Here is a 21,623-nt window from a genome sequence, read left to right as displayed (position 1 = left end):
CTCTTCTTTGGTTCTTCAATCAATCAATCATATTTATTGAGCACTTTACGGTGTGCAGAGGACTGTACTAAGCACTTGGGAAGGTGCAACACAGCAATATAACAGACATATTCCCTGCCCACAGCTTACCATCTAGAGACTTTCCTCCTCTTTCTCCTTTTGTCCAAATTCTACTGCTGCTTTCTATAATTCTTTCCTTTATGTTTTCTCTTTGATTCCTTTTAACTGTTCTCCACTTTGTTTCCCTGTTAATAATAATAATAATTGTGGTATTTGTGAAGCACCTACTATGTGCCAAGCACTGTACTAAGTGCTGGGGAGGATGCAAGCAAGTCGGATTGAACACGGACGTGGAACTCACAGTCTCAATCCCCATTTTCAGAGGAGGTAACTGATGCACAGAGAAGTGAAGCGACTTGCCCCTGATGACACAGCAGACATGTGGCAGAGCCGGGATTAGAACCCATGACCTTCTGACTCCCGGGCCCCTGCTCTATGCACTATGGCATGCTGCTTCGCCAAGAGAAAGTCACTCAATTCCTCTTGGTCATGTCTAACTAGATTTACTTATAAATCTAGATGGACCCAGTCTCCCGCCTCAACTGTCCAGAGTGAACTGTGAGTCTTCCACAACCGGGGGGAGAAAACAACCCCTTTCTCTATCCCCCTCCCATATTGTATTCTGCCTTGACAAAGGCATCTTCCATGATTTTCATAATGGAAGCAGTGTGGCTCAGTGGAAAGAGCCCAGGCTTGGAAGTCAGAGGTCTTGTGTTCGAATCCCGGCTGTGTCATTTGTCAGCTGTGTGACTGCGGGCAAGTCACTTCACTTCTCGGTGCCTCAGTTACCTCATCGGTAAAATGGGGATGAGGACTGTGAGCCCCACGTGGGACAACCTGATTACCCTGTATCTACCCCAGTGCTTAGAACAGTGCTCTGCACACAGTAAGTGCTTAACACATACCAACATTTTTGTGTGTGTGTAAGTAAGGTAGAGCAGGTCATTCAGCCACCGCCCCACCCCATCCCAACCCCAGACTTTTCTTCCTCTGCTGTCTGGACCTTTGTACAAAGGTACTGGATCCCCACATAGAAGCCTGGAAATAGGATCATATTCTCCTCTGGGGAACTCATGGACAATAGACTTGTTTATCCCACACCATTAGGTTATTAGGCATGCTAGTCACCATCCCGGTCTCACCCTAACAGGTCAAAGGGGAAGATTGAGCATATTAGTCTTTAATCTGGCACCAGTGACCTAAAACACCATCATCCTTCCTGGACTACTGAAGGTCCATGAGCTAGACTGACCGTTGTTTTTATTGAAAACCAGGACTTGACAACATCATCACAATGGTGTACATCTTGTCATTTCCCCTTGATAACCATAAATATAGGTAATTGGAGTGGTGTGGGAGGGAGAATGTGCAGCTACACTTTTCCAATATTCAAAAATGCTTGATCTATAAATTCCAGCATGCTTTGGCACCTAAGTTGACCAGGCCCACAGCACTTATGTACAGATCTGTAATTTTATTTATATTAATGTCTGTCTTCCCTACCACCTTAGAATTGCTCATTGTGGGCAAGGAATTTATCTGTTTATTGTTATATTGTATTCTCCCAAGTGTTTAGTACAGTGCCGTGCACACAGTAAGTGCTCATTAAATATGACTGAGTGACTGACTGACTGACTGCTCAGGCCTAGACATAGTTGGCCAAGCTATTATAGTGATCCCCTATATGTCAACTTGAAAACACCCAAGGAGCTGTCAGAAATGATTCGTGTTCAATGAAAGAGGTCAACTTAAAAACACCTCCCTCCCCGCTGCCCCCCATCCTTCCCAGTGAAACAGAAACAGAACAGCATGTTTTCATGCTAAATGTACAAAATTTAAAACTATGTGAGGGACACAGTGAAAGAAACTGATCAGCTGGTCCAGAACAGTCCCAGTTCTTGGATATTAATATATTTTTCTAAATATGCCCATATAACCTACACAAATCTAGAGAAGCACTGTGGCCTAGTGGATAGAGCATGGGCCTGGGAGTCAGAAGGACTTGAGTTCCAATCCCACCTCTGCCACTTTCCACTGTCTGACCTTGAGCAAGTCACTTAACTTCTCTGTGCCTCATTTCTCTCATCTGTAAATGAGGATTAAAACTGTGAACCCCATGTGGGAGATGAACTATGTCAACCTGATTAACTTGCATATATCCCAGCACTTATTACGGTGCTTGGCACATACCATTAAAACAAAAAAATCTGAACTGTCTTATTTAAACTAAGACATATTATTTCCATATACACTCAGGCACACATATACATATAGAAGGACATATAACCTCCTCCCAAGTATGCATATTATAAATGAAAGCAATCTTTATACATGTACTCTCTCAAGCACTCCTACAGTACTTTGTATGCAGTAAACACTCAATAAATTCAATTGAATGAATGAATTAGTAGATTATGTATGTAATGTTATGTAATCTGTGCGTGGTTATATACAATTGTACATTTTTCTTTCATTTGTGAATACACTTTCAGGGATTTTTGTTATTGTTTTGGGTTTGGGTGTTTTTTTTCAGAATTCTCGCCCTTTCCTCTTTTCCTCATTTCCAGTCTCTGAGTCCCCATAAATCTATTTTTTAACCTCTCTCCGTCCTCACTATCTCCCTTCATTTATCTCTCCCTCTCATGGTGACATCTCACTAACTGTGCTGTCTCTTTCTTCTCCCAAGTCTTCACCTCTCCAGTCCTTCTCTCAATCACTGTCAGCTACTGCCGCATCAATTCCTCCCCTCTTTTCCCTCCCTACCCCCACCCCTGGTGGGAATCATGACATCATCTTCGAGTCCTCTGGCTTCTCCTTTGCCAGACATCTGGGCCTTTGTTCAGTTAAATTATTGACCCTCCACTTAACCACCATTCTACTGGGGATTTCATTCCTTGATGTCTGCAGTCCTGCAGTCTCTAGGTCACTCATCCTAGTGTTATCATTTTCCTTCGTTATCACACCGGTCATTTACCCTAGCACAATCACCCCATGATTACAATCACCCCTTGATTGTGTGATATTTTTTAAAAAACAACTTACCAAGAGGATCTGTCGAGTGGAACGAAGAATTTGCCTGATCAGTCATGTGTGAGCTTGAAAGCACCCAAGGGATTTTCAAAAATGATTTTTGTTCGATGAAACAGGTCCACCTGAAGGCCCCCACCCACCTCCTCCCCGGTGAAACAGCATCAGAACAGCATGTTTTCGTGGTAAATGAGCAAAATTTTAAACCATCTGAATGTTGCACCTGTATGTGCTTTGACCTGGAAGAGAGGGTACTACTTTTTAAATTAAAAAAAAAACCATGGGGTGCTAATGTTTGTTGCCAAAGATGTGCTATGATTTTCCCAGAAAAGGCGAATTTCTTTGTTTTAGGCCTCCCCGGTTGCCCAAAAGCTCTATCCGTGATGCTGATGACAGATAGCTCTTTGTCAGCCGAAAGGAACGTGTCTCACCAGGGGAGCAGACAGTAAGCTCTAGCCCGGACTTCTGCCTGGGGCCTTAGGGCACTGGGTTGGGCTGAGATCTTAACCTCATCTTCCTCCACCACCTTTTCGTCACCCGACTTCATCCAATCCCACGACTGAAGCCGCACATTCCTCGACCCTTCTTTTCCGACCGCTGGCTTGCAAAATAAACAAACGTTACATTTTTAGGGCAACACCTGCAGCGCACAGCTGTACTAAACAGAGCAGAACCACTAAGGATGTGATTTGTTCCATTTCATAGGGAGCCTTGAGGTTTGAGAGGCGAGGGAGATGTTTCTGCAGAACCAGTTTGCACCATCGCAATTTTTCCTGTAGTTAATTTTTGTTTCATTTGTAAATATGTGTATATGAATATGTGTGTGTATATATACATATATAGTATAAAGAAAATAAAAGTTATGTATGACTTTACATACGTATATACTTAGATAAATGCATGTATATGTATATGTACACACCTATATTTATCTATATAATTGTGATATTCATTAAGTGCTTACTGTGTTCCAGGCATTATACTAAGCCCTGGGATGATACAAGCAATTCCCTTTCAGGGTTGCACCTGGAGAGTTTCCAGTCCTCTACCAGTCTTGACTATGGGAGGGAAAGTCAAGCAGAGGCCTGTCCATTCCTAGTTTGGGCAGTGGCTAGCGAATGGAAGGCAATCTGCTCCTAGTCAAAACTTCCCTGTGCGGGGCAGCAGCGGCACGGGAGAGAGTCGAGGGCGGAGACTCAAGTTTACTGTGCGGCAGGAGGCAACGGTAAACCGCTTCCATATTTTTACCAAGAAAACTCTAGGACTCCACTACCAGAATGATTGCAGATGTAGGTGGGGCATTCTGGGAGAGATTTGTCCGTAGCGTCACTCAGGGTTGGAGACGACTCGACGGCATAAGACAAGGCAAGAAACAAGCAAATTGGATTGGACACAGTCCTTATCCCACATGGGGCTCACGGTCTTAATCCCCATTTTACAGAGGTAACTGAGGCACAGAGAATAGAAGTGAGAAGCAGCGTGGCTCAGTGGAAAGGGCACGGGCTTTGGAGTCAGAGGTCATGGGTTCAAATCCCAATTCTGCACTTGTCAGCTGTGTGACTTTGGGCACGTCACTTAACTTCTCTGTGCCTCAGTTACCTCATCTGTAAAATGGGGATTAAGACTGTGAGCCCCACCTGGTACAACCTGATTCCCTGGTGTCCACCCCAGCGCTTAGAACAGTGCTCTGCACATAGTAAGCGCTTAACAAATACCAACATTAGAAGTGACTTACCCAAGATCGCACGGCAGAAAAGTGGCAGAGATGAGATTAGAATCCAGGTTCTCTCTCGCACGTATGCGCTCGTTCTCTCTCTCTCTGTCTCTCTCCAGATTAAATATTTGCATTATTGGTGTTAAAGCAAGAAATTGGGAAAATGTTTTACTGTCAGTAGATGTCTTTTCCTATGCTGGTAATCTCTCAGAGTAAACTGTTTCTTTGCAGCGGTATCTAGGAAATCACCTCGCATGATTCCTTTAGTCACCCCGGTGCCCCTGTCAGAGGCAGAGTCCTGAGCTGTGTAGACCACTGATTAGACTCAGTAACTGGGTTGTGCAGTGTTACGTTCTAAACTGAATGTCAAATGGGGTCTGACATTTACACAATGCCGATGACGTGGTTGGAGGAATTCAAGAACTCTGTGCAAGTTAAGATTTTCCCCTTATCTGCGTCTTTCATCAATGTTTGACCTTCTCCAGGTTCTGCCTGGACCTCTCAATGCGGCACTAGATAGCAGGGGACTCTGAGCATCCCACTGCAGTCTTGGCAAAACTTAAAATGGGTTTTCTTCAAGGTCTATTGATTCAGATCTTTGCACTCGCTGAGGACTGAAAGGATGGGGATCAATAATAATAATAATAATTAATAATTATCGTGTTTGTAAAGCGTTTAATACCTGCCAGACACTGCACTAAGTTGGATACAAGCAAACTGGATTGCACATTGGATTGCACACAGTCACTGTCCCACGTTGGGGTCACAGTCTCAATCCCCATTTTACAGATGAGGGAACTGTGGCACAGAGAAGTGAAGTGAAATGCCCAAGGTCACACTGCTGACAAGTGGCAGAGCCGGGATTAGAACCCATGACCTTCTGACTCCCAGGCCCATGCTCTATCCACTATGCCATGCTGCTTCTAAGCTTCTGGTCGGCTTCTTTGTCTGGCCACGCAGAGCTCCTTTGGTGATGCAGACGCTGAAGCCCAGGTGCTCCGAGGATTAAAAATGTCCTCATTCACTTAATGGCTATTGATTTTGGCCTCACAAACCCAAGTCCCCTGTTTCATTTTAAGCTCTCCCGAGCAAGCCAAGATGGAGATAATTAAGTTATAGACTGAACCCTGGAGTTGATCCAGACAGGTAGGAACTGAGGTCATGGGATGGGCAGAGATGGGAGTCTACAGTAATATGGGGAACACTAACTCCAAAATTCCATTCTGTTTGAATTAAACACACCAGGTAAACTGAGCACTCAGAGGGGGCCAGAATGATAGCTTCCCTCTCCATCCTTAACTTTCCCTCCCATGACCCAACATCAACTGTCCAATACCCCTGACTCCCCTCTTCATCTTTAATTTTTCCTCCTGGGCCTCAGAATCTACCATCCAGTACCCCTGATGCTCCCCTCTCTAACCCTCATTTTCCCTCCAGTAACCAAACTTGAACCACAGTCATAAGTGCCAACTTTTCATTCTCATCCTGGTGGCCAAAAGGAAGCTGGAATTTAGGAAGGAATGGAGATTGAGCAGGGACAGGATTCATAAAGCTAATAGGCCAAAGTGCATCCGAACGTGATATTCTGATACTAAGGGCCAGAAACAGATCTTTAAATGTCTTGAGTCTGAAGCTCATTTTAAACTCACACACCAGTGATACAGAGTCCTTAGTTAAGTCCCCCATGAAGTCCTACAATGGATCTCCAAGAGAATGTAGTCCTTGGGGTCCATGTTAAGAGACTGACATTATCATCTAGGTGGGATACTTTTGTAGTTCGTCTCCAACAAGCAGCCCCAGAAATGCACACCAGAAATTCATCCTTTACAATAAAATTCAGGCAAGCTACCTTTCACCGAGTTGTCTTCGTATTTGTTAAGCACTTACTATGTGCAGAACACTGTTCGAAGCACTGTGGTAGATACAGGGTCATCAGATTGTCCCACGTGAGACTCACAGTCTTAATCCCCATTTTACAGATGAGGTAAATGAGGCATAGAGAAGTGAAGTGACTTGCCCACAGTCACACAGCTGACAAGTGGCAGAGCAGGGATTCAAACTCATGACCTCTGACTCCCAAGCCTGGGCTCTTTCCACTGAGCCACGCTGCTTCTCTTGTGTCTCCCTAGCCCTTGGATTTGCACCCTTTATTCACCCCATCCACAGCCTCTCAGCACTTATGTAAATAGCCATAATTTATTTATCTATATGAATGTTGGTCTCCCCTCTAGACTGGAAGCTTCTTCTGGGCAGAGGCTGTGCTTACCAACTCTAAGTGCAGTGCTCTGGACACAGAAAGCACTCAATAAATACAATTGAATGAATGAACTCTGTTAATTGTGATATCTGTTATGCGCTTACTCTGTGTCAAGCACCATTTTAAGAACTACAGAAGATACAAGATAAATAGGTCAGACAGAGTCCCTGTCCCACACAGGGCTCACAGTCTAAGTACAAGGGAGAGCAGGTATTGAATCCCCACTTTACAGATGAGGCAACTGAGGCACAGAGAAGTTAAATAACTTGCCCGAGATCATACAGCAGCCACATGGTAGAACCAGGAATAGAACGTAGGCCCTCTGACACCCGAGCCCGTGCTCTTTCCACTAGGCCAGACTACTCCTCCGCTATATTGTACTCTCCCATAAGCTCAGTACAGTACTTTGCCCCCAGTAAGAGCTCGGTAAATATGATTGATTAAATTCATTCAATTGTATTTATTGAGTGTTTATGCAGAACACTGGACTAAGCACTTGATGTAGGGATATGGGAGCAGCGTGGCCTAGTGGAAAGAGAATGAGGCTGGGAGTCAGAGGACCTGGGTTCTAACGCGGGCTCCACCACTTGTCTGCTTTGTGACCTTAGGCAAGTCACTTCACTTCTCTGCGCTTTAGTTTCCTTATCTGTAAAATGGGGATTCAATCCTACTCCCGCCTACTTAGACTGTGAGCCCCATATAGGACGGGGACTGTGTCCAACTTGAATATCTTTTCTCTATGCCAGTGCTTAGTACAGTGCTTGTCACACAGTAAGTGCTTGACAAATACCATTATTGATCATTCAGTCAATAAATCAATCAATGGTGTTTATTGAGCACTTCATTATTATCATTATTATCAAATATTTATCATCACCTTTATTAGGGGAAGCACTAAGGGGAAAAGTACGGCACTGGTACTATGGAAACCTGCCCCAGGATGGTAACCTTCCCATATTACAGAGAGGGAAATTGAAGAAAAGAGGTTGGATTTCCCAAGTGACTGATAGAGCTGAGAGTATACCTGAAAATTCTGAGTCCTTTTCCTCCCACCATTAGATACCAATTAATAGATGGAATATTTGTGTGAAAATGAAATACTCAAGCACAACCGTTTAAATCCTGCACTTTACTCATGACCCTGAACATCAGAGCTTCCGCACGCAGCCCTCAACCTGCCGCATTTTCCTCTTTGACAGTGCCTAGACAGCCAAAAGACTCTTCCTGCTAGAGCGCATAAATTAAAGTCTGTTTATGAATTCAGATTTGGAAATTATGCCTAGAAAAGATCAGCCATGCAAATAGGTATGACAGAATTACATGTCTATTTGCCAGCTAGGATCTGAAATGTTTATTTCACTTCTTCGTAACTTAACACTTTCCTACACTCAAAATAAAACTATGGGTAATTCCTTGGCTTGTGGAGATGATTAAATGCCGGAAGAACTTGGAGCATATTTTTCAGGATCTGGACACTTCCTCATAAAGATGGGCTCCCTTACACTGCATTTCCTATTATATGGAAAATATTCAGACTAGTCCTCTAACGATGACTTTTTGTAAATAATTTGATGAATGGCATCAGTCAAATGACTGATGGTGAAAAATGAATATTTAGTGAGCCTACTAAGTCATGTTTTTCTCCCTGCTTTTGAATGCAACTCCCAGGAATTAAGTGGCAAAAACATTCCAAGGATGCAACCAAGATACCCAGCAGCCTTGCCGAAGTGGTCCCATAGTTTAGGACAGTATGACCACCAAAAGAGGGGCTAGATCAGTAAGCGTGCACGTCTGCCAATCCAGACAACCATGAGGACTCTTTTCTACCCCAACCCATATGACGAAGGAATATGGGGAAGTGTCAGTAGGCGGCTTAGGTCGGTGGAGAAAAGGGAAGGAAATAGAGGCGGGTTGCTTTCCACTGGACACACAATTGGGAGAATAGAGTTGGTTATCAAAAGGGAAATCAAGATCCAATTCATAACAGTAATATCCAACAAATAGCAGTGTAGAATAATAGGGAGATGCAATAGGTAACAGTGGAGGCAATTGATAACAGTGATATACGCCAGATAATTGTGCACAATAATAGTGATATCCAAGAGATTATGGTGATATCCAACAGATAACAGTATAAGCATTTCTGCCATAACATGGTAATTGTGCTCTAGAAAAACCTTGTGTGAAGGAAAATTGCACTGAAGAAACCATTGATTGAATGGGAATTGATTGGTTTGAGAGGAAGTATTTGGATCAAAAAATACCACTACCATGGACATTTTTCAATCCGAATTCTTATATATTCATTTTGTCCTCCACTAGCAGAATGACTTGTGCCTTTGCCACTCATTGTTATTCTACTGAATTAAATTATGTGAAGTTATAAAAACACAAAGAAACGCAAAGTACAGTAATGCTGAGGCAATAGCTGGGAAAAGTAGGAACTTAAAAGCTTGGCAAATGCCATGCTCATGTGCACAACTCTTTCTTCCTACACCCATTAGACTTGTGCCTACGTTTGGACTAAATTATACTCAGAACACTTATGTTGTGGAAAGACCATTCCTTTATAGTCTATGGTGTTCTATCCAAATTGTGTAATGAAATCATGTATTATAGCAGAAATGGCTAGGGAAATGTTTGGTCACTTCCTCCTTGATTCTATTCCAAATATTGCTTTATTATTTTCTGTTCCTGTGGTTCGACGCTTGATTATTTTTCTTCCCAGAGTAATGTAGTCCAATGAAAAACATTTGTGCCCATCTTTAAAACACTGGGCAATCAATAACTGCCAATCCACAGCACTTAAGACAAATCGTTACACCTAAGGATTCCATAAATTCTTATTACTTTATGAAATAATTGCTTGGCTTTCAGAATAAACACTATGCATTCCTCCATTTCAGGAACATAATGGTTGTAATCTCTAGGTCAGACCCCAAGTCCATCCAGCTCAGAGGGACCATAGCACTTAGAGGAACTCTGTTATTGTTTCTCTCCTCTTCATCACCATCATCTTCTGTGTCCTCCTCCTCATCACCACTGTGGCATTTTTTAAGCTCTTACTAGGTGCTAAAAATTGCACTAAGTGCTGAGGTAGATACAAGATGACCAGATCGCACACTGTCCCTGTCCCACCTGGGGCTCACAGGCTAAGGAGGAGGGAGAACAGGCATTGAATCCTCATTTTATAGATGAGGGAACTGAAACACAGAGAAGTTCAGTGACTTACATGGGGTTCCAGACACAGGCAAATGAAAGAGTTAGGATTCAAACCCAGGTCTTCTGATTTCCAGGTCTGTGCTCTTTCCACTGGGCCATACTGTTGCCCCATGAGCCTCACACTATCCCTCACTGCTAGGGATAGACCATTGACTAATCTTTCACTTTCCCCTAGTTAGTCTCTAACTTTCCTATTAGTAATCTATCATGATCCCATGATCCATGAATCTTGATGTCTGTCTCCCCACTTCTAGACTGTGAGCCTGTTCATTCATTCATTCATTCATTCATTCATTCAATAGTATTTATTGAGTGCTTACTATGTGCAGAGCACTGTACTAAGCGCTTGGAATGTACAATTCAGCAACAGTTAGAGACAATCCCTGCCCAATGACAGGCTCACCATCTAACTGGGGGAGACAGACAGCAAAGCAAAACAGAACAAAACAAAAACAAGACAACATCATCAAGGTAAATAGAATCAAGGATATATACACCTTATTAACAAAATAAACTGGGTAATAATCTATACAAATGAGCACAGTGCTGAAGGGAGGGGAAGGGGAAAGAGCAGAAGGTAGGGGAGGGTGGGGATGGGAAGCAAAGGGAAAGGGGGGCTCAGTCTGGGAAGGCCTCCTGAAGGAGGTGAGCTCTCAGTAGGGTTTAAAAGAGGGGACGAGAATAAATTTGGCAGATAGGGAGGGAGGGCATTCCAGGACAGTGGTAGGATGTGGGCCAGGAGTTGATGGTGGGATAGGTGCAAATGGGGGGCCGTGAGGAGATGAGTGGCAGAGCAGCGGACTGTACAGGGTGGGCAGTAGAAAGAGAGAAGGGAGGTGAAGTAGGAGGGGGCAAGGTGATGGAGAGCTTTGAAGCAAGAGTGAGGAGTGTTTGTTTTGCACAGAGGTTGATTGGCAACCACTGGAGGTTTTTGAGGAGGGGAGCGACATGCCCAGAGCATTTCTGTAGGAAGATGATCCAGGCAGCGGAATGAAGAATAGACTGGAGTGGGGAGAGACAGGAGGAAGTGAGATCAGAGATGAGGCTGACACAATAATCCAGTCGGGATATTATGAGAGCTTGTACCAGCACCATAGCAGTTTGGATGGAGAGAAAAGGGCAATATTGTGCAGGTGAGACCGGCAGGTGTTGGTGATGAAATAATAATAATGTTGGTATTTGTTAAGCGCTTACTATGTGCAGGGCACTGTTCTAAGCGCTGGGGTACATACAGGGTAATCAAGTTGTCCCACGTGAGGCTCACAGTCTTAATCCCCATTTTACAGATGAGGTAACTGAGGCACAGAGAAGTTAAGTGACTTGCCCACAGTCACACACTTGACAAGTGGCAGAGCAGGGATTTGAACCCATGACCTCTGACTCCCAAGCCCGGGCTCTTTCCACTGAGCCACACTGCTTCTCTGTGTGGGGGGAATGAGATAGCTGGGTAGGGATTGTCTCCATTTGTTGCTGAACTGTACTTTCCAAGCGCTTAGTAAGGTGTTCTGCACACAGTCAGGGCTCAATAAATATGATTGAATGAATGAATATACTGATATTTAAGACCATCAAAATAGCACCAGTGGCATTCTTGGGTCATCCCTATAGTCCATGCAGCTAGAACAATGTGACTTAGTGGATAGAGTAGGGGCCTGGGAGTCAGAAGGACCTGGATTCTAATCCCTGCTCCACCACGTGTCTGCTGTGTGACCTTGGCAAGTCACTTCACTTCTCTGGGCCTCAGTTACCTCATCTGTAAAAAATGGGAATGAATGTGAGCCCATGTGGGACAGAGACTCTGTCCAACCTGATTAGCTTGTGTCTACCCCAATGCTTAGAACAGTGCTTGATACATGCTTAGCCCTTACCAAGTAGCATAATTATTAGAACTGCTTAAAGAAACCCATGTGATGATTGCCTTCCTAAACAACCACCCTCCTAATCATAGATGGAATAGCCATCTCCCAACTCTCTTCTCTCCATTCTTTTTTTTTTTTTAATGGTATTTGTTAAGCGCTTCTTAAAGGATAGGTACATAGTACAGTGCCTGGCTTTTAGGAAGCGCTTAACAAATACCAGGCACTGTACTATGAATGGGGGGAGGTACAAACTACTCAGCTGGAGTCCATGTCTCACCTTGTTAGTCCCTATTTTGCAGATGATGGAACTGATATACAAAGAAATGAAGTGACTTGCCCAAGGTCACACAACAGACAAAAGGTGGAGTTGGGATTAGAACCCAGTTCCTCTGACTCTGTGCCCCATGGTCTATCCACTAGACTACATCCCTAATCTTTCCTCCATAAATTCAACATGGACTTCTCTTTCACTGCTGACCATATGGTCTTAAGTAGGCCATTGGTCTTACAGTTGTAAAAATGAGCAATGTTTTAATAGGTCCTGTGAGAAGGGATCATATCTATGAACTCAGTTGTATTGTACTTCACCAAGCAAATAGTATAGTGCTCCACATGCAGTAAGTGCTCAGTAAATACCATTAATTGATAGATTTGTGATGGGTGATAATACAGTAGAAGTGCATCGAGGGCCTCCCACCAAAATATCAACCGAAAAACCTCATTGTCGATTCATTTTGGAGTTTTGTCGGGTGCAACTTGTTGTTGATTAATGTCGTCGAGTCATCTTCGACCCATAGCGACGCCATGGACACATCTCTCCCCGAATGCCCTGCTCTTCATCTGCAGTTGTTTTGGTAGTGTTCTTGGTAAAAATATGGAAGTGGTTTACCATTGCCTTCTTCCATGCAGTCAACTTGAGTCTCGGCCCTTGACTCTCTCCCATGCTGCTGCTGCCCAGCACCTCTGAGTTTTGACTTGTAGCAAATTGTCTTCCACTCTCTAGCCACTCTCCAAACTAGGAATGGAATGAATATGCCTCTGCTTGACTCTCCCTCCTATAGTCAAGACTTATAGAGTACTGAAAACTCTCCAGGTGTGACCCTTAGAAGGGTTGGGTGCAACTATCCCCAACTAAGTCTCTGGCAACCTCGGCGAGTGGCAATGAACATCAAATTAAAACAAACCAAAAATCACTTCAGAGCTCTCGTCATCCTATCGCCTGCAAGCTGTCAACATGAAAGAAAAATCAGCAGTATAGATTAGCAACTTGGACCTGCTGTCAGGCCCAAAGAACTGAATAAGCCCCCTCCATTGTGGACCTGGGCTTTCAAGCAATCAGTCAATCAGCAGAATTCATGTGTCCACTAAGTTCATATACTGGAAAAAACACTTGGGAGAGTGCAACAAAAGGGAAACACATGTACCCTGCCCTCAAAGAGTCTACAGTCTTAGGGAATAGATAGACCAGCCTATAGTACTTTAAAATAGGGGTAGCAAGAGGAAAAATGGATTCAGCAAGTGGAAGCAGGAATATGCCGCATTGAAATAACTGAATTTGTATAACCGTTAAGGACAGGTATAAGTACGTAGATGCTGAGGCTGGCTGTTGGATTGGCGTGATCAAGAAAAGCATGAATTTCAAAGGACTTTGAAGATGGTAGATCTGCTGGATATGGATTTAGGAAGGAGTTGGAGGCAGGGAGAACCGTGTGAGGAAAGGGTCAAAGGCATTCAATCGTTCAGTTGTATTTACTGAACGCTTACTGTGTGTAGAGCACTGTAGTAAAAACTTGGGAGAGTACAATATAACAATAAACAGACACATTCCCAGCCCACGATGAGCTTACAGTCCAGAGGAGGAGACAGACATGAATTTAAGTCAATTAAGGCATAAGAGTAGAGAGAGGGGTTCAGATAGAAGTTTAGTTTGGGAAGAGTGAAGACTCTTCTAAGCTCCTGTTTACTTGCTAAGGGCCAGATGCCCAATTCCACCATCTATCCTGAGCTAGCCTGCCCTAAACTAGTCTGTCTGTAGACAGAGCACTATACTGACTGCCTACAGGGAGCCCCAAAACATTGCAATCAAATATTTCCAAGTCAGAAAAGTTGGGGAAGCAGGATGGTCGAGCAGAAAGAGCATGGGCCTGGGAGTCAGAGAACCTGGCTTCTAATTCTAGCTCTGCCACTTGCCTGCTTTATGACCTTGAGCAGGTCAGTGAAATTCTCTAGCCTCAGTTCTCTCAACTGTAAAATGGGGATGAAATATCTGTTCTTCTTCTCCCTTAGAATGTGAGGTCCAAATGGGGCAGGGACTAGGTCTTGCCTGATTATTTTCTATCTACCCAGAGTTTAGTACAGTGCTTGGCACATAATAGCCACTTAGTAAATACTATCATTGGTATTATTAGTATTATCATTATGGTTATTATCCTCAATCAATCAATCAGTGGTATTCATACAGCTCTTATTGTGTTCATAGTACCATGCTAAGCGCTTGGGAGAATATACTACAGAAGAACTGGTAGACATGTACCTGGCCCATGAGGAGCTTACAGTCTAGATGAGTAAAAACAAATAATACCACTGACATTAGATTTCTTGATTTATGTTACAGTATTGTAACATATCAGTAATTTGATTTCTTGGTTTGTTACAGTATCAGAGTAGCACCATGGCATAGTAACAGAGCACGGGCTTGGGAGTCAGAAGGCCATGGGTTCTAAGTCCAGGTCCCCCCCCCCCGTCTGCTCTGTGGCCTTGGGCAAATCACTTCACTTCTCTAGGCCTCATTTACCTCATCTATAAAATGGGGATGAAGACTGTGAACCCTTTGCAGGACAGGGAATGTGTCCAACTCGATTTACTTGATTCCACCCCAGCTCTTAGTTCAGTGCTTGGCACATAGTAAGAGCTTAACAAATACCATTATTATTATTATTATCATTATTATTAATAATAGTAATGATAATAATAATAGACCCATCCAGTGAGGCAGACCTATTCTGATTGAAGGATTTCAAGCTATCCTTCATCATCAACAGTATTTATTGATCATCACCTGTGTAAAGTCCACTATATTGAGGACTTATTGTTTACAGCTCTCTGAACTGGGCTCCTGTTGTGTAGAAAGTACGATTCTAGGCAGCTATTACGTGCAGAGCCTGGACAGAGAACTGTGTGCAGGACCACAGACCAGGGACTTGGGAAAGTACCTTAACAGAAAAAAGATATCCTCCCTGCCCATAAGGAGCTTAAAATCAAATGATGCAGGAAAGGTAAGTTGCTTAGGAAGTCAGGAGAGATGAAGAGAGGAATTTAAGGAGTGTTGCAAGGTCTTTCCCTAATGAAAAAAGGTGGATTTCCAAGAACACAACCAGCCCCTGATAATGCCAAGCCCTTTCAGAGAGGTCTCAGAATCCAAAGCAGGTTTCATTTTTCAGATGATTTTCTGTACTGGCTATGGAAAGGTCAGTGTTGGGTGGCTCTTTGGGGCAAAGGGACTGGAAAGTCCATGAAGAAGTAAGCTCTCCTTTAGACTGTGTATTCCAACTCTGTGTGTTGTACTCTCCCAAGTGCTTAGTACAGTGTTCTGCACAGAGCAAGTGATCAGTAACTACAATTCATTATTTTCATTCAATAGTATTTATTGAGCGCTTACTATGTGCAGAGCACTGTACTAAGTGCTTGGAATCTACAAATCGGTAACAGATAGAGACAGTCCCTGCCCTTTGACGGGCGGTCTAACTGGGGGAGACAGACAGACAAAAACAATGGCAATAAATAGAATCAATGCCTCAGGAGGATACCTTTTTAGCTCCTTGAGGGAATGGAAACTGTCTACCAACTATTTTATATTGTACCTTCCCAAGTGCTTAGTACAGTATTCTACAAATGATAACCACTCAATATACCATGGATTAATGACTGATTCAATCATCCTTCATCCTACTTTCCCAAAAAACTGCTCTAAGTGAGCACAGGGTAGGCATCGTGAAGAAAGGTTCAAAATACAAAGCATAGCAGCAGACTGCTGTGAGATTAGAGCCCAAAACAGTCAGTCAGTCAATCAGTCAGTCATATTTATTGAGCAGAGCATTGTACTATATGCTTGGGAGAGTATAGTGTAACAATATAACAAACATATTCCCTTCCCACAGCGAGCTTACAGTGATTGTACTAACATGGTAGTCTCTGCTTGAGGAATCAGACATGGCGAGACTGACTGGAAACAGAGGCTTCAGGAAGTTGCTTTTTTAAAAAAAAATTTGGTTTTTTATGGTATTTGTTAAGCACTTACTATATTTCAGGCACTGTTCTAAGTACTGGGGTAGATACAAAGTAATCAGGTTGGTCAAGATAATCACCTCAAAAAGAGGAAACAAAAAGAACACCAGGCACTGAGGGTAACAAATGCAACAATGCAACAAAATGCAACCTTTTCCAGCACACAGATTGAAGGGATTGCCCAAGAAATTTGTGCATAATGGCAAAATCCCTCCACTGTTAGTATCACCTGCTCCTGTGTGTATTCAAATTCAAGAGGATACTAATGATGGTAAGATTTTACCAGTGTGTGTGTTTGTGTGTGCATGTGATTATATATTATATATGCATAATAGTGAAAGTATGTATGCATGCTTTTGATAGCTAGGCTGCTTTTCACTTGGATTTTTATTTTATGTAAATATCGAATCCCGTGGTATTCATAACCTAATTGTCATGCAATGGCTCATCCTCATTTGACACTAATTCTGGTTTTTTGTTTGCGTGTTTTTTTGTTTTTATTGGTATATCTTAAGCGCTTACTATGTGCCAAGCACAGTACTAACTAATAAGGCAGATATGAGCTAATCAAGTTGGACAAATTCGATATCTCTGCCACAGTGCTTGTCCCATGTAGGGATCACAGTCTCGATCCTCATTTTACAGTTGCGGTAACTGAGGCCCAGAGAAGTTAAGTGATTTGCCCAAAGACCTACAGCAGATAAGTGGTGGAGCTGAGATGACAACCCCGTTCTCTGCTTCCTAGGCCCATGCTCTTTCCACTAAGCCACACTGCTTCTCCCCAGTTCCCTTTGGTGGAGTTTTATGCAAGTAATGGGACTGCTTCTAGCGTGAGCGTGTTGGGCAAATTACTTAACTTCTACCCTAGCGTAGGATTTAATGTTTTAATTCACTCTCCTCTCAGTATCTAAAGTTAATTGATATTTTCAGCTGAATATTTCTGTGAGTTTTCCAGCTGCTTCCTCTATAATGATGCACAGAGGGGGTGATACTTTTGTCAGGTGCTTAACCATTTAGATTAGTTTATACATAATCAGAGGCATACGAGGAGTAAGGGAGAGGGAAATGAATGTTTAGAATAATTTACTATTGAACATAATTGGCGCTGTGGGGAGTGGGTGACCATGAAGGGGGCACTGTTTTGTTGAGTCACAAGTGGGTAAAGTGAAATGTAAGAATGGTGACGTCACCATTCCTACAGTTTGGATGATAGCCGTGGGCCTAGACAGATGAGAAATCAAGAAATAGTAATAACTAGGGAGAATGCTCAAAGAGAATGAACATCTTAAGGACAAGCAAAGCAGACAACTCCTTCAGGAGAGACAGAACCTGAAAATATGAGACCAGAGGGAAGGAGAAACTGGCCATATGAGGAAAAACTATTGACCAAGGAAAACAAGCAATAATAATAATAATTATAGCACTTGTTAAGCCCTTACTATGTGCCAAGCACTGTTCTAAGTGCTGGGGTAGATTCAAGTTAATAAGGTTGGACACCGTCCCTGTCTCCCATAGGGCTCATACTCTTATCCCCATTTTACAGATGAAGTAACTGAGGCCTAGGGAAGTAAAGGGACTTGGCCAAGGTCACAGACAGGTGACAGGTGACCCAGGTCCTTCTGACTCTTAGGCCCATGCTTGATCCACTAAGCCATGCTGTTTCTCATAGAGGCACAGAGACAACCCAACAAAGTTCCTAATGATATTGGGAAGAGCATGAGATATGATGTACAATGTGCAGGGTTCTGAGGAAATGCAAAAATTTCCTTGGGCTATGTTTCCCCTGTGTTCAAGGCTGTTTTGGAAGAACAACATACTTGGCTACTAGCCAATTTCTGTCGGCATCCAGTTAAATGAGTAATTAGCAATGTGAGAGTAGAGTATAGATCAGGAGGCCTAAATCCAGGAATGGTAATATGAAGGATGATAATCATCTTCAGGTGCCCCTGAACTGTGACTTTGGAAAGCTGAATTGGTCCCAAAGCTGCACCAGAAACACCCAATAGAGAGACTGCCCGAGAAATCGACCTCTTTGAGGTCTGTACCCGATACACTGAAGACTAGCACTTGATCTTTCTGGAAAAAAAAAACCAACAAGTAGGATCCATCTTTTTAGGTCTTTGGTTCCATCAGATCTGGGGGGTCTGCCACTCTTCATGCTCTGACCACAGTGTAGACTTCATCGGGAGTTGAGATGAGAACCATGTCTTTACATGTTGACACAGAATTTATTTCCAGGAAAACTATTCCTGGTCCAGTTTCATAATCACTGGCCATTTTAATGGCAATTCCTTAGAACTTTGTCAAGAAATCTTTCTTTACTTAAGCAACCAGTGTCAGAGCAATGCCAGCATTTGAGGATATGTCTTGTAGGGAAGAACCACTTTTTGGACTAAGAAATTGACACCTCTGTCCCTTAGTGCCATGGTTTCTTCTCAAACCTCAAGTTGGCTGTCATGGAGAAAAGACTGGATAAATAAATCACTGAATCAATCGGTGGCATTTATTGAGTGCTTACTGTGTACTGAGCACAGTACTAAGCGTTTGGGGTGTACAATACAATAGATTCAGTAGACACATTCCCTGCCCACAGGAGCTTACAGTCTGGAGGAGGAGACTAACAGTAAAATAAATTAGGGATATGTACATAAGTGCTATGGGGCTGAGGGTATGGTGAATATCAAGTATGTAAAGGATACAGATCGAAATGATATGCAGTACAGAAGGGAGAGGGAATAAGATAAATGAGACTTAGTAAGGAATGGCTGTTTGGAAGAGATGTAATCTGAATAGGCTTTGAGGGTGGGGAGAGTGGTGGTCTGTCAAATATTGAAGGGGGAGGGAGATCTGGGCCAGAGGGAGGATGTGGCCAAGGGGTTGTAGTAAGATAAATGAGACTGAGGTAGAGAGAGTAGGTTGGCCTTGGAGGAGTGAAGCGTTGGGCTGGGTTATAGTAGGAAATCAGCAAGGTAATACAGGAAGGGGAGATCTGATCGAGTGCTTTCTTTTTTTTGTATTTGTTAAGCGCTTACTATGTGCCAAGCACTGTTCTAAGTGCTGGGGTAGATACAATAATAATAATGTTCTAAGCACTGGGGTAGACAGAAGGTCATCAGGTTGTCCTACGTGGGGCTCACAGTGATCCCAGCGAGAGGGGACAGGGAAGGGGGATGGAGGGAGGAAGAGCCCGAGGTGGGAGGCAGGACGCCTGGGGGACAGCCCAGGGCCGGCGGGGCAGAGAGGAACTGGGACGGGACGGGCGGCTGACACTGAAGCCGCCCGGAAACGGAACAGACCAAACATGGCTTCCACCTTTCTCACCTCAAACGCGGCTCCCCGCCTCTTCTCTAACACCATCCCTCCCCCCGCCCACAGGTAATCAGGTCGTCCCACGCAGGGCTCACGGTCTTCATCCCCATTTTACAGATGAGGTAACTGAGGTGCAGAGAAGTTAAGTGACTTGCCCAAGGTAACACAGCTGACAAGCGGCGGAGTCGGGATTTAAAGCTGGTGGTAAAGAGTTTCTGTTTGATACTGAGGCAGATGGGCAATCATTGGAGCTTCTGAGGAGCGGGGAGATTTGGACAGAACTTGTTTTTAGAAAAAACATCTGAGCATCAGAGCGAAGTAAGGGCTGGAGTGTAAAGAGACAAGACACAGGGAAGTCAGCGAGGAGGCTGAATCAGTATGATAAGTGTTCGGATCAGCGGAGTAACAGTTTAGATGGAGAGGAAATCACAACTTAATGATGTTGTGAAGGTAGAACCCACAGGATTTAGTGACAACGAGTATGTGGATTGAATGAGAGATAAGAATTGAGGATAATGCCAACATTATGGGCTTGTGAGATCGGAAGAATCCATCAATTGCTAGCAAGATTCCAATAGAGAGTGCCGAGAAAATGACATTCGAAGTGATTTTAGCTCTGAGAAAGCTTACAAGGTACTGAAGTTCAGGATGAACTCATTGAATAAAGAAATATACATACATAGGTGCTGAGGATGGGTATAAAACATCCAAGTGCTAAAGGTAGCTGGTGGATAGAAATTATTTAGAACATTTGAATTAATTGGAGAAGGCTTCAGATGGGGGTTTCCAGGAGATTTTGAAGATGAGGAGCACTGCAGTTTGGTGGATTTGCAAGGAGACATATTTCCAGATTGGTAGATTAATCCCAGAGAGAGATACTCTGCTTCTTGTTTACTCTTGCTTTGTGGGTTTCTTTTTTCTTCCCTTGTAAATGCCTTCTTTTTAAACAGAAAAATGATGTAGAGATGAATATTTGACAGATCCTTTTTCCCATTAACAACCTGTACCCAATCAGGAAGAAAGAAGGGTGGGTGAAGAAGAAACTAAAGTAGAAACATGATTTATCAATACAGATTCAGGTCCCACTGATGGGGTCATGATCCAGGCTCAGATCTATCCAATGTGGCCTTTGCCACATAGACTGTCATTTCAGTTGTTGACCGGAATTTGAGGCCATATGGCAGAAGGGTTTTGAAAAGGGCTTACTGGGGTTTTCTGATGAGATTTATCTCCACTTACACATTTGGTCTGTTGCCCACTTTGATTGAAATGATATATCTTTTCCATTCTGTACTATCTCTGTGAACCTAGAGACATGTCTCAAACAAGTGGCAAGAGCAGCAGTCAGGCCTGTTGGATAGAACACGAGCCCGGAAGCCAGAATGAGACCTGGGTTCTAATTCCCGCTCTCCCTCTTGTCTTCTGTAAAACCTTGGGCCAGTCACTTCACTTCTCTGTGGCTCATTTACCTCATCTGGAAAATGGGGATTAAAGTTGCGAGCAGTGTCCAGCCTGATGAGCTTGTATCTACCCTAATGTGTCTGTTTATTGCTATATTGTACTCTCCCAAGTGCTTAGTAAAGTGCTGTGCACACAGTAAGCGCTCAGTAAATATGATTGAATGAATGAGGGAGTACAGAGGTCATGGGTTTGAATCCCGGCCCCGCCGCTTGCCAGCTGTGTGATTTTGGGCAAGTCACTTAACTTCTCTGTTCCTCAGTTACCTCATCTGTCAAATGGGGATTAAAAACTGTGAGCCCCACGTGGGACAACCTGATCACCTTGTATCCCCCCAGCACTTAGAACAGTGCTTTGCACATAGTAAGCACTTAACAAATACCACCATTATTATTACAGAGCCCAGCACATAGTAAACACTTAACAAATAACT

At 43.4% G+C, this 21,623-nt stretch overlaps 1 protein-coding gene and 1 non-coding gene across 2 annotated transcripts in view; one reads left to right on the top strand and one right to left on the bottom strand.

The window, feature by feature from the left end:
• NKAIN2 (sodium/potassium transporting ATPase interacting 2) overlaps window positions 1-21,623 on the top strand; it is a 1,127,517-nt gene that overhangs the window by 954,547 nt on the left and 151,347 nt on the right. The window lies entirely within an intron of this gene.
• On the bottom strand, window positions 13,113-13,250 carry LOC114809431. The gene has a single exon (XR_003757216.1). It is a non-coding gene; the product is annotated as a small nucleolar RNA SNORA7 (small nucleolar RNA).

This window comes from Ornithorhynchus anatinus, chromosome 2, assembly GCF_004115215.2.
Source record: "Ornithorhynchus anatinus isolate Pmale09 chromosome 2, mOrnAna1.pri.v4, whole genome shotgun sequence".
NCBI lineage: Eukaryota > Metazoa > Chordata > Mammalia > Monotremata > Ornithorhynchidae > Ornithorhynchus > Ornithorhynchus anatinus.
Note: the sequence above shows the minus strand (reverse complement) of the source record. Positions and strands in the feature narration are given on the sequence as shown.